Here is a 9,461-nt window from a genome sequence, read left to right on the forward strand (position 1 = left end):
ATGCACTGTGGTTTAGAAAGTGTCTACTTGGAGAAAGTTTGGATAAATATTGGATTAACCTTGTACATTTCCCTTTATTCAAGGATGAATCCTACACTGCCTGTTGCCCAATATTTAAAAAGAGCTTCCTTGTATTTTTTTTCCTGCTTTCTAATGCTTACAGTAGAAGGCAAGTATAGTATGAGTTACCCAGTCATAACTAGAAGAGGAAATTTGGAAATTCCCTTGTTTTGATAATAAGGTTAGGCTAGCCTGAATAGAGCTGAAGTGTACCTTCTCCCTTTCTACTTCATGAAATAGTTTTTACTATTATATTATTCAGACATCTTATTATAAATTGCTTTTCAACCTTTTCCAAACATCAATTGGACACATTTATGTTGAGTTTGCTCTGGTTTCTCTACTTGGTTCCAATGACCCAGGTATCTGTTCCTCTACTAATACTACCCCGTCTTGACTACTATAAAGCCTTAGCATGGAGTAGAGTGGTTCTACGCACTTTTATTCTTTCTTTCTAAGAATAATTTAGTTATTCCAGGCTCTGTGTCATTCTATATAAACTTAGAATATGCTTCTCTGTGTCTACAAAAATCCCTACTGGAACTTTGATAAGTATTGTATCAATCTAGGGAGAGTGCCCATTTTTACCATGTTGAATCTTCCAACACATGAACACAATATGTCACCCCTTTTCTTTAGTTCTTCTATGGTTTCTTTTATCAACATTTTGTAATTTTCAGTATATGAATGCTGTATATATTTTGTTAGACTTATAGCGAAGTATTTCATTTTCTTTGGAGTAATCATAAATTAGATATATCAAGATAAAAACTTTAAAATGTTCAAGTAATCTATCGGAAGGCTCAAAATGAGAAACAGAGGAATGAGAAATATAGGAAAATAAACAAAAGCAAATAATAAAATGGCAGTAGAAGCCCTAACATATCAATTATTATCTTAAATATAGACTAAATATATCAAATAAAAGCATTGTGACAGAGTGGATTAAAAACCCATGGCCCAACTATATGCCATCTGTAAGAAACTCACTTAATTTTATTATTTTTAAAATTTTAATTTCAGTACTTTTAACATATAGTACAATATTAATTTCAGGTGCACAATATAGTGATTTGACAATTCTATGTTTACCCGTGCTCATCAGGATACATGTACTCAGAATCCCCTTCACCTAATTCAGCCCTCTTCCTTAAACAGTGTTTTCTGTGTTGTTGGTTTTAGGGTTTTTGTTTTTGTTTTTTTATGTTTTAAAGTGTAAAGCCTGTTCATTATTTGAGAATAAACATAAGTCCTTCTGTAAAATAATCTGGACTCAGTAATATTTAGGTAGATTTTGATTATTCTATTAAATAGTTATATCATGATTATCAGTCTTTTTAAAATTCCTATATCTTTATAAGTAATTTTTCTTACTTTATCTTGTTAAGAAAATTACAAATTTCATTTAAGTCTAAGAGCTTATTGGCACAGGAATAGGGTTTTTTTTTTTAAGTTTTTTTGTTTTGAGAGAGACCACTAGCTGGGGAGGGGCATAAAGGTGGGAGGAGAGAGAATTCTAAGCAGGCTCTGCACTGTCAGCACAGAGCCTAATGTGGGGCTCGAACCCATGAACTGTAAGATCATGATCTGAGCTGAAATTAAGAGTCAGACACTTAACTGACTGAGGCATCCAGGCATCCCAGCACAGGAACACTTTTTTAAAACATAAAACCTCTTACAAAGCAATGTAAACCAAGTATAAAAATGGCAAAGAATATGGAGAGGCACTTGACAGATAAATAACTGTGCTAGCTGGACATTCTTCTAGGCAGCAGAGAAACAAGAGAAAAAATAAAACAAAATAAAAACAAACTCACCCATAAGTTACCTGCTTTCATGAAGCTTACATTTCTGTGAAGGATCCTGAAAATACATGAGAAATATAAACAAGAATTTATAGCAGATTAAGGTTGCAATATAAATGATGGATGGGGACAGGCACGCCAACCTTAGACATAGAGAAATGCATAGATCCTGATGTTGCAATGCTTTGTTCAGATGTGAAGGACCCGCAGAAGCCCAGTGTACCTGGAAGGTACTAAATGAGCTGGAGAATGGAAATGAGGTTCAAGAAGTAGATAGTACCCAGATCAGAGAGGACATGGTACCCCAGAATATGGATTTTTAATTACCCATTCTGGAAAGGTATTAGAAGGTATTAAACTATCAGTGATGATCTGATTTGTATTTAGTTGTGTGGAGAATGCACGGAAGGATACCAAGACAATAAAGGAAAGTGGGAGGCCAACAGGAGGTTGGGGCATTAATACAAGTGAGAGAGAATGGTAGTTTGAAATAGGTATGTAGCAGTAAAGAAAGAGATGAATTAAGATTCTGGAAATACTACAGATTTGCTGATGGATTGGAAGTAGGTAGAGAGAGAAATAAAGTAATCAATGCTTCTAGGATTTGGGTGTGAGCTGTCCAGGGAGGATAGGGATGAATTTACTGAGATGGTGAAAAATAAGGATAGAAATTTGTGAAATTTGTGAAATTTGAATTTAGACCAAAAAAGAGATGGTATTCAGTAAGAAATCTATAAAACTGGAAATCAAAGGAGAGGTTATAACTAGAGAATCATTAACCTAGACCTACCTGGGCATTTAAAGATAGTTAGGCATAGTTATGGCTAAGAACAAAAGATAAAGAGAAAAAGAGAGTCCAGGACTGAACTCTCACTGGAAGAGGGTTATGTCTTAGAATTCAAGAGGAGAAAAGAGTTTAAGAAGAAAGAAATAACACCCTGAACCAAATGCTGGTGAGTAGGTGAAATAGAGGCAAAGAAGTGACCCACTGCCAAGTGGCAACGTGGAGATCATTAGTGACCCTGACATGAGCCATTTCCATGGGGTGGAGAGGACAGGCCCCAACCCGGTAAAGACTAACGAGAGAGACAGCAGAAATCAGACATAGACAAGAATTGTGATATACAATAAAACCTTGGTTCACAAGCATTACTTGTCCAGAAACATGCTTATAATCCAAAACACTTGTATATCAGAGTGAATTTCAAGAACCATTGGCTCAGTTGTGATTGTGTGACATTCAGTGTCACGTACTACTCGTATTGCAAGATATCAGTTGTTTATAAAGTTAAAATTTATGAGAAATGTTTGCTCGTCTTGTGGAACACTCGCAAAACAAATTCCTCATAACCCAAGGTTTTTACTGTATTTTGTTCTGAGTGGAAGCAGGGAAATGAGGCAGTAGCTGAGGCAGGATTTGGAAAAGGATTCTCTAATTTTTAAGGTGGAGAGCTATAAATAATCCAATGTTAAATGACTCGTCAAAAAGAATAGGACAGTAACCAAGAAGAGAAAAAACAGGCCTATCATTTAAGTTTGATGGCCTCGGAAAGAGTGACTCTACCGATATGAAAATACATGAAGTTAGGCAATAAAAGCTACAAGGTGAGTTGACCTAATTTTTTCCTTACAAGTATAAAGTCTTTTTTAAACCCTATTATATAGAGACTTCTCAGTGTCTCAGAAATTGTTGTCCAGCTCCTTAATTTCCACTAAAAATTTTGAGACCAAGGATTTAATCTTAGAAAATACTCACAGACACAGAAGCTAAAGGAGGAATCATGCAGAGAAGACCAGGTTAATGGGGATGAGGGCCATGAGATTCTGTCCGGTGCAGTGTACTGATGGCAGGAGAAAGGCTCTTGACTTTGACCGAAGAAAAATCACAGGTTTCAGTGAATTTAGGAAAGATGGAAACCAAACTGCAGAGGAAAGTAGATGCGGACTGGGAGGAAATTGTCTGTCCAAAGAAATGGAGGTGACATGTGTAGGAGAGAAATGAGATGGTAGGAAGGAGGGGAGCAGTCAATCAATCATTATCACCGAACAAGAACCTGCTAATGTGAACACGGTAGCTTTATGGTTTACTCAGAATACTTGCTTCTCACTGAAATTGTTTATAAAGGCACCCACATCATCAAGTGAAAATTAACAACAAAAAAAATATATTCTAGAGTTACGTTAAAAGAAATTCTACATGTGTTCCTCTTCCTAAAGAATGATGACTTAGGAGATAGACAATAAAATTTTAAAACAGTAATTTGATGCAATAACAATAGAATTGAGCTGTGGGTCAGTTTTGAGTTGTACTACAGATGAACTGTAACTCTGTAGGCTGTAGTTGTCTTATCTATTAAGTGAATGGATTAGACTATACCACTGTGAAGGTCTAATTCAGAGCTATCAGCACAGAGCCTGATGCAAGGCTCAAACCGTGAGATCGTGACCTGAGCCGAAGTTGGACACTCAACCAACTGAGCCACCCAGGCACCCCTGTATATTTACATTTTTGAAGGTGGATCCAAAGGTCAGTGAAAAATAGGAAGGAATCACCAGAAGGAAGCCCAGAGACCCCACAATGAGCTTCGCCAGTTAGAAGAAATCCTGCAAACCCACAGATTTTTTTTTTCTTGCCTTTAGGTCTGTGACGTGTAGATGAGTCAGAACAGGATATCTTAATTCTTAATTTATGTTGGAGGCAGGATTTGTGAATAGAATCATATACGCTGTTTCTCGTGTAGTTCCTGTGGTTGCTTTATGATTAGTAGCATGCATGAACTAGCATAAAGGGATTTAGTTTTTTGAGGGCTTGGAGATATTATCTGATTATTTAATACTTCCTTGATTGATGCTAAAACAAGATAATAGTAACCTGGTATTTGCCACTGTTGAAATCTTGCTTCAAGTGTTCAGTGTAATCCTTGTAATCTTAGCAAAGAGTTACAATAAAGATCAAGCTAACACCTGACAACTGTTTAACATTTCATTTGTTTTTAAAATACAAAGCAAACATTCAGATTGAATTATTGCCTTAATCCATGTGGATCACTCTAGTCATGAGCAAACTAGATGAAAGTCAGCAATACTCAATACCGTAGCTCTAAAAAGATTCCGCCAGCCTAATATTTAACAATGTAACTTTCAAACTGCATACAATTGCTCATATGTGAGCTTTGCAAAAGCAACTGCTAACTGTTCCGGCTTCATTTGTCCTGTAAAAGTGACTAGGAAGCATTTGTCCTGGTGTCTCTCATTGACTACGAAGTGAAATTCCCAAGGAGTTATTTTGACTCCAAGATAGGTTTTTTAGCAAATATCACAGACCTAGCTGCACTTAGCCCCAAGGAAGCCAATTAATTGTCATGACCCAGAAGGGAGCATGGAAAGGGATATATTAGAAAGCAAACCCCTTGATTTTCACCTCCTAATCACAGAGGTCTGATCTCTAGAAAGACGTCTGTGAAAGCAGCTTTGTTATTTCTCCAGATCCTTTTAGGCAAATAACCTAGGCTCTGATTTCTGCATCAACATTTCTTTAGCCCCTGTGAAATGTGCCATTCTTTAGCCAGCCCAAGTAGAGCTGCACTATTTTTCACAAAATAAGCTTTTATCTGTAAAACAAAATGTAAATCTTAGAACTGGGGTGTTTGGGGGAACATCCAGACCATAGACTTCTGATGTTTTTCCTCCCATAGTGGACAGTTTCCATAATTATGTTCTATTGCCAGTTGAAACAAAAAGTAATATTTTATTTAACTCTGGGACACTGAGTCCTGGAGTGACTCTAATGGGCTCTGAGAATTAAAAGCAAGAAATTAGAGCTCTTTCTTTTATCTGCTCCTGTGGGCTGGCCTCATCGTACTGGTGAAAGAGAGCTCACACAATCTAAGAAATGAAGGTATCACAGTATTGAATGCTTCTATAAAAACGGCATATGGCAAAATGGCATACAGGTTAGTTATAAGTGCCTATACATGGACAAAGTATTGTAGGAGTCCAATGCTTTCAGAGAGAATGGGTCTAATTTGGTGGCTTTCCCATTATTTTCTGGATTTATCATAAAGGAACAAGTCACACTAATGTGTGACATAATTTCTTTGCTGTGCAGATTGACATTAATTTTAGATCAAGAAAATGCTCTATGATTATTCCAATCTGGTTTAAACATTTCAGAGGGATAACATTATTAATGTTTATTTTTTTTGAGAGAGTGAGAGCATGCATGCATTGGGAAGGGGCAGAGAGAGAGGGAAGGGGAGAGAGAGACACTCCAGGAGGCTCCCCACTGTCAGCACAGAACCCGACACTGGGCTCAAACTCACGAACCGTGAGATCATGACCTGAGCTGAAATCAAGACTCAGATGCTGAACTGACTGAACCACCCAGGCACCCCTGGAGAGATCTCTTTTTTTTTTTTTCCAATTTATTTTTGAGAGAGAGAGACAGTGCGAGCAAGGGAGGGTCACAGAGGGAGATATTGAATCTGAAGACAGGCTCCAGGCTCTGAGCTAGCTGTCAGCATAGAGCCTGACGCAGGGCTCGAACTTACGAACCATGAGATCATGACCTGAGCCGAAGTCGGACACCCAACCGACTGAGCCACCCAGGCGCCCTGAGAGATCACTTTTAAAACTCTATTTATTCCTTCTCTTCTTTCGTTTGCTGGGACATTGCTGGATTTAGTTTTCTGTCAAAATATGGATTTGTATTAATCAAATAAAGTTTTAAATTTTTTATGTAACTCATGATGAATTAATGATTAAATTGATGGCAAGAGAAATAGTACATTGATCACTTATATCCTGGTATTTTTAATCAATCAAAACATATATAGTACCTTATGCTCATTCATTATGGAACAGAAACGACTCACACATTTATAAATTACAAGGCTTTCAAAATTTACCCTCCCCCAACACATCAAGCCAGTGCTGAGCATATGTTTTCCCTTTAATTATCACTTAATAGTAATTCTGGGCCTTCTTTTTAAAGATAACTTGGCACAGAAATTGACATACTTTGTTTATTGGCAAGTTCCATGTAGCTTCTTTCTTGTATTGTGTGTTTCTTTAAACAAATCTGTCAATATTCACAGAATTAGATAAATTAAAGCTGGAAAAATCTTCCTGAATGATCAAGATTTTCCTCTGACTCACGCCAAACTACTGTCTACAGCTTTTCTTATTGTTTGGCCCGGTTTTACCACAACATTAAGAGTAATGTAGGTGACATCAACTTTCCTCTTCCAATACTCACGTCTGCCCAGAATTCCCTAGTCTGGAGGTGACTATTTTTAATCCTTGCTTTGTTTCTCATTGCGTATTTTTCCAAACTGGATTGCGTTAAAATTTCATCTAATAACTTTGTTAGCTCTTCGATTTCCAGATCCACACACTCCAAGGAATTCTGCGTAAGGTAGAACTGCGGGGAGCTCATCCACCAGGCTTACTGAGAGGTCCACAGAACCCGGCCCCTGCGAACCAGTCATTTGCCGGAATTCCTCCGTGGAGCAAAGTGGAGTAGAAATAAACAGACAAAGCATTTCCCCTAGTAGGTGGATCAAAGATGTGGGACTCAGCTCCTCACTCTGTTGCTCTTCCCAAATCCATACTGAAGTATTTCCTTGTTCCCAAATCTATGCTGACGTAACACTGAAATGTGTGTTACTTGAGAGAGTAACTCAGAACTCCTCTCTCAGGACCCCATGGCCTTTTTTAAAAGTTTATTTATTTACTTGTGAGAGAGAGAGAGAGTGAGAGAGCATGAGGAGGAGAAGGGCAGAGAGAGAGGGAGACAGAGAACTCCCAGCAGACTCCCCAGTGTCAGCACTGAGCCCGACGTGGGACTTGGGCCCACAAACAATGAGATCATGACCTGAGTTGAGATCAAGAGTTGGACACTCAACTTACTGAGCCACTCAGGAGCCCCTTGGTTTCCATGGCTTTGCACATTCACTCCTCTCTTCCCAGCACGGTTTTTCATCCCATTTAATATTTTATTCATTTGAAACACCTTCATTGAGGTATAATTGACAGATAATAAATTGCACATATTTAATGTATGCAATTTGATGAGCTTCTATTTCCCAACTTGACTGTTATACAATCGACAGACAACATTGTGAAAGTTTAAGGTTTAAAACCTAACAACTTCACACAGGTATAAATTGCAAAATGGTTACCACAGTAAGGTTAACACATAATCACATAATTATAATTTTTTTTATCCTGGTGAGGAATTTTCAGATCTACTCTACTATGCCCCATTAATAAATTAAACTTTATCATACGTATGTATATGTAAGAAAAAATATAGTACATATAAGGTTCAGGGGTACAGTATGGTTTAACTACAGTCTCCATGCTATGCATTACATTCCTAGAATTTATTTACCTGATAATTAGACGTTTGTATCCTTTGACCATCTTCCAACATTACTATTCCCTGCCCCCCAATCTATTCAGTGTTTCTATGAGTTTGGTTTTTTAGATTCCACCTATAAGAGATACCCTACAGTATTTATTTGTCTTTCTCCATTTGACTCCCTTCACTGAGTGTAATGCCCTCCAGTTTCATCTATGTTTATGCAGTGAGGTATCATCTCACCTAGCTGAGATGATGGAGGGAAGAGAAGGAGTAAGAAAAGTAGACAGCCCCCCAATTATCTTTCAGTTCACTCTTATGGATGAAAACCCAGGGAGAATGTGGGGGGGTGTGGATTAGATCATGAGAAAAGAACACTGAAATCAACCATCTAGAACTTTGAGAGGAGGCTGCTCACCAGGAGGTCTCAGATGAATGAGGGAGACCACAGGGAAACTGCCAGCACTGTAAGAAAAAGCATGGAATCCTGGGGCTCAACAGCAGTGGCCCAGCCAGAGCAGAACAGCTGAGCTGGTGGGTGGGGCTGGGAGGGGTGGGAGGGGACTCTCAAAAGTCGCAGGGTGAGATTAGGCAGAAAGTGGCTTGGGTTATTATTTTCAAGCGTCTGTGTATCATGGAAAGAATCCAGAGGCAGAAGGTCCTTGAGGGAAGGGCCTAGAAGCACCACGGTGAGAGATTCACTGCGGGACGGCCAGCCCTGGGAGGTGCCACACTGAGGACGTAGCTGAGACCCAGAGGCATCAATAGCCCCAGGAGCAAGGAGTGGCCACAGTCCTTAATAGTAATTAGAATAGGCAACGATTTCAGTGAATACTTTGGAGCAAAGGCAAGCAAAGATGCAAATAAAACCTCATTAGTTTAAGTCCCTCTTTCCCTCTTGCTAACAGGGCATCTGCTTCTTCATTGACCTCGATGCCATCTTGTGCAGGAGCGGTGTGTTGTCCACATGCATTTACAGTTCACACGTGTGTGCACACATGTGTGCTATGGAAATGCATGCAGGAGGGTGGTATGAGCTGTACTTCAACAGACAGCCTTCTCTGAAATAGGGGAGTTAATAGACTATTACTGTTTAACTACTAGGAGAATGACATATGCTATTAATGGACAAATGAAAGTATTTCTTTTTTTCTCCTTTCCAGCTGGATGGAATAGACAAAGATTAGACCTATTATACAAAATGTTTAAAACCCCAACATTTTATTTTCAAA

This window comes from Suricata suricatta, chromosome 1 (genome assembly GCF_006229205.1).
Source record: "Suricata suricatta isolate VVHF042 chromosome 1, meerkat_22Aug2017_6uvM2_HiC, whole genome shotgun sequence".
NCBI classification, from domain to species: domain Eukaryota; kingdom Metazoa; phylum Chordata; class Mammalia; order Carnivora; family Herpestidae; genus Suricata; species Suricata suricatta.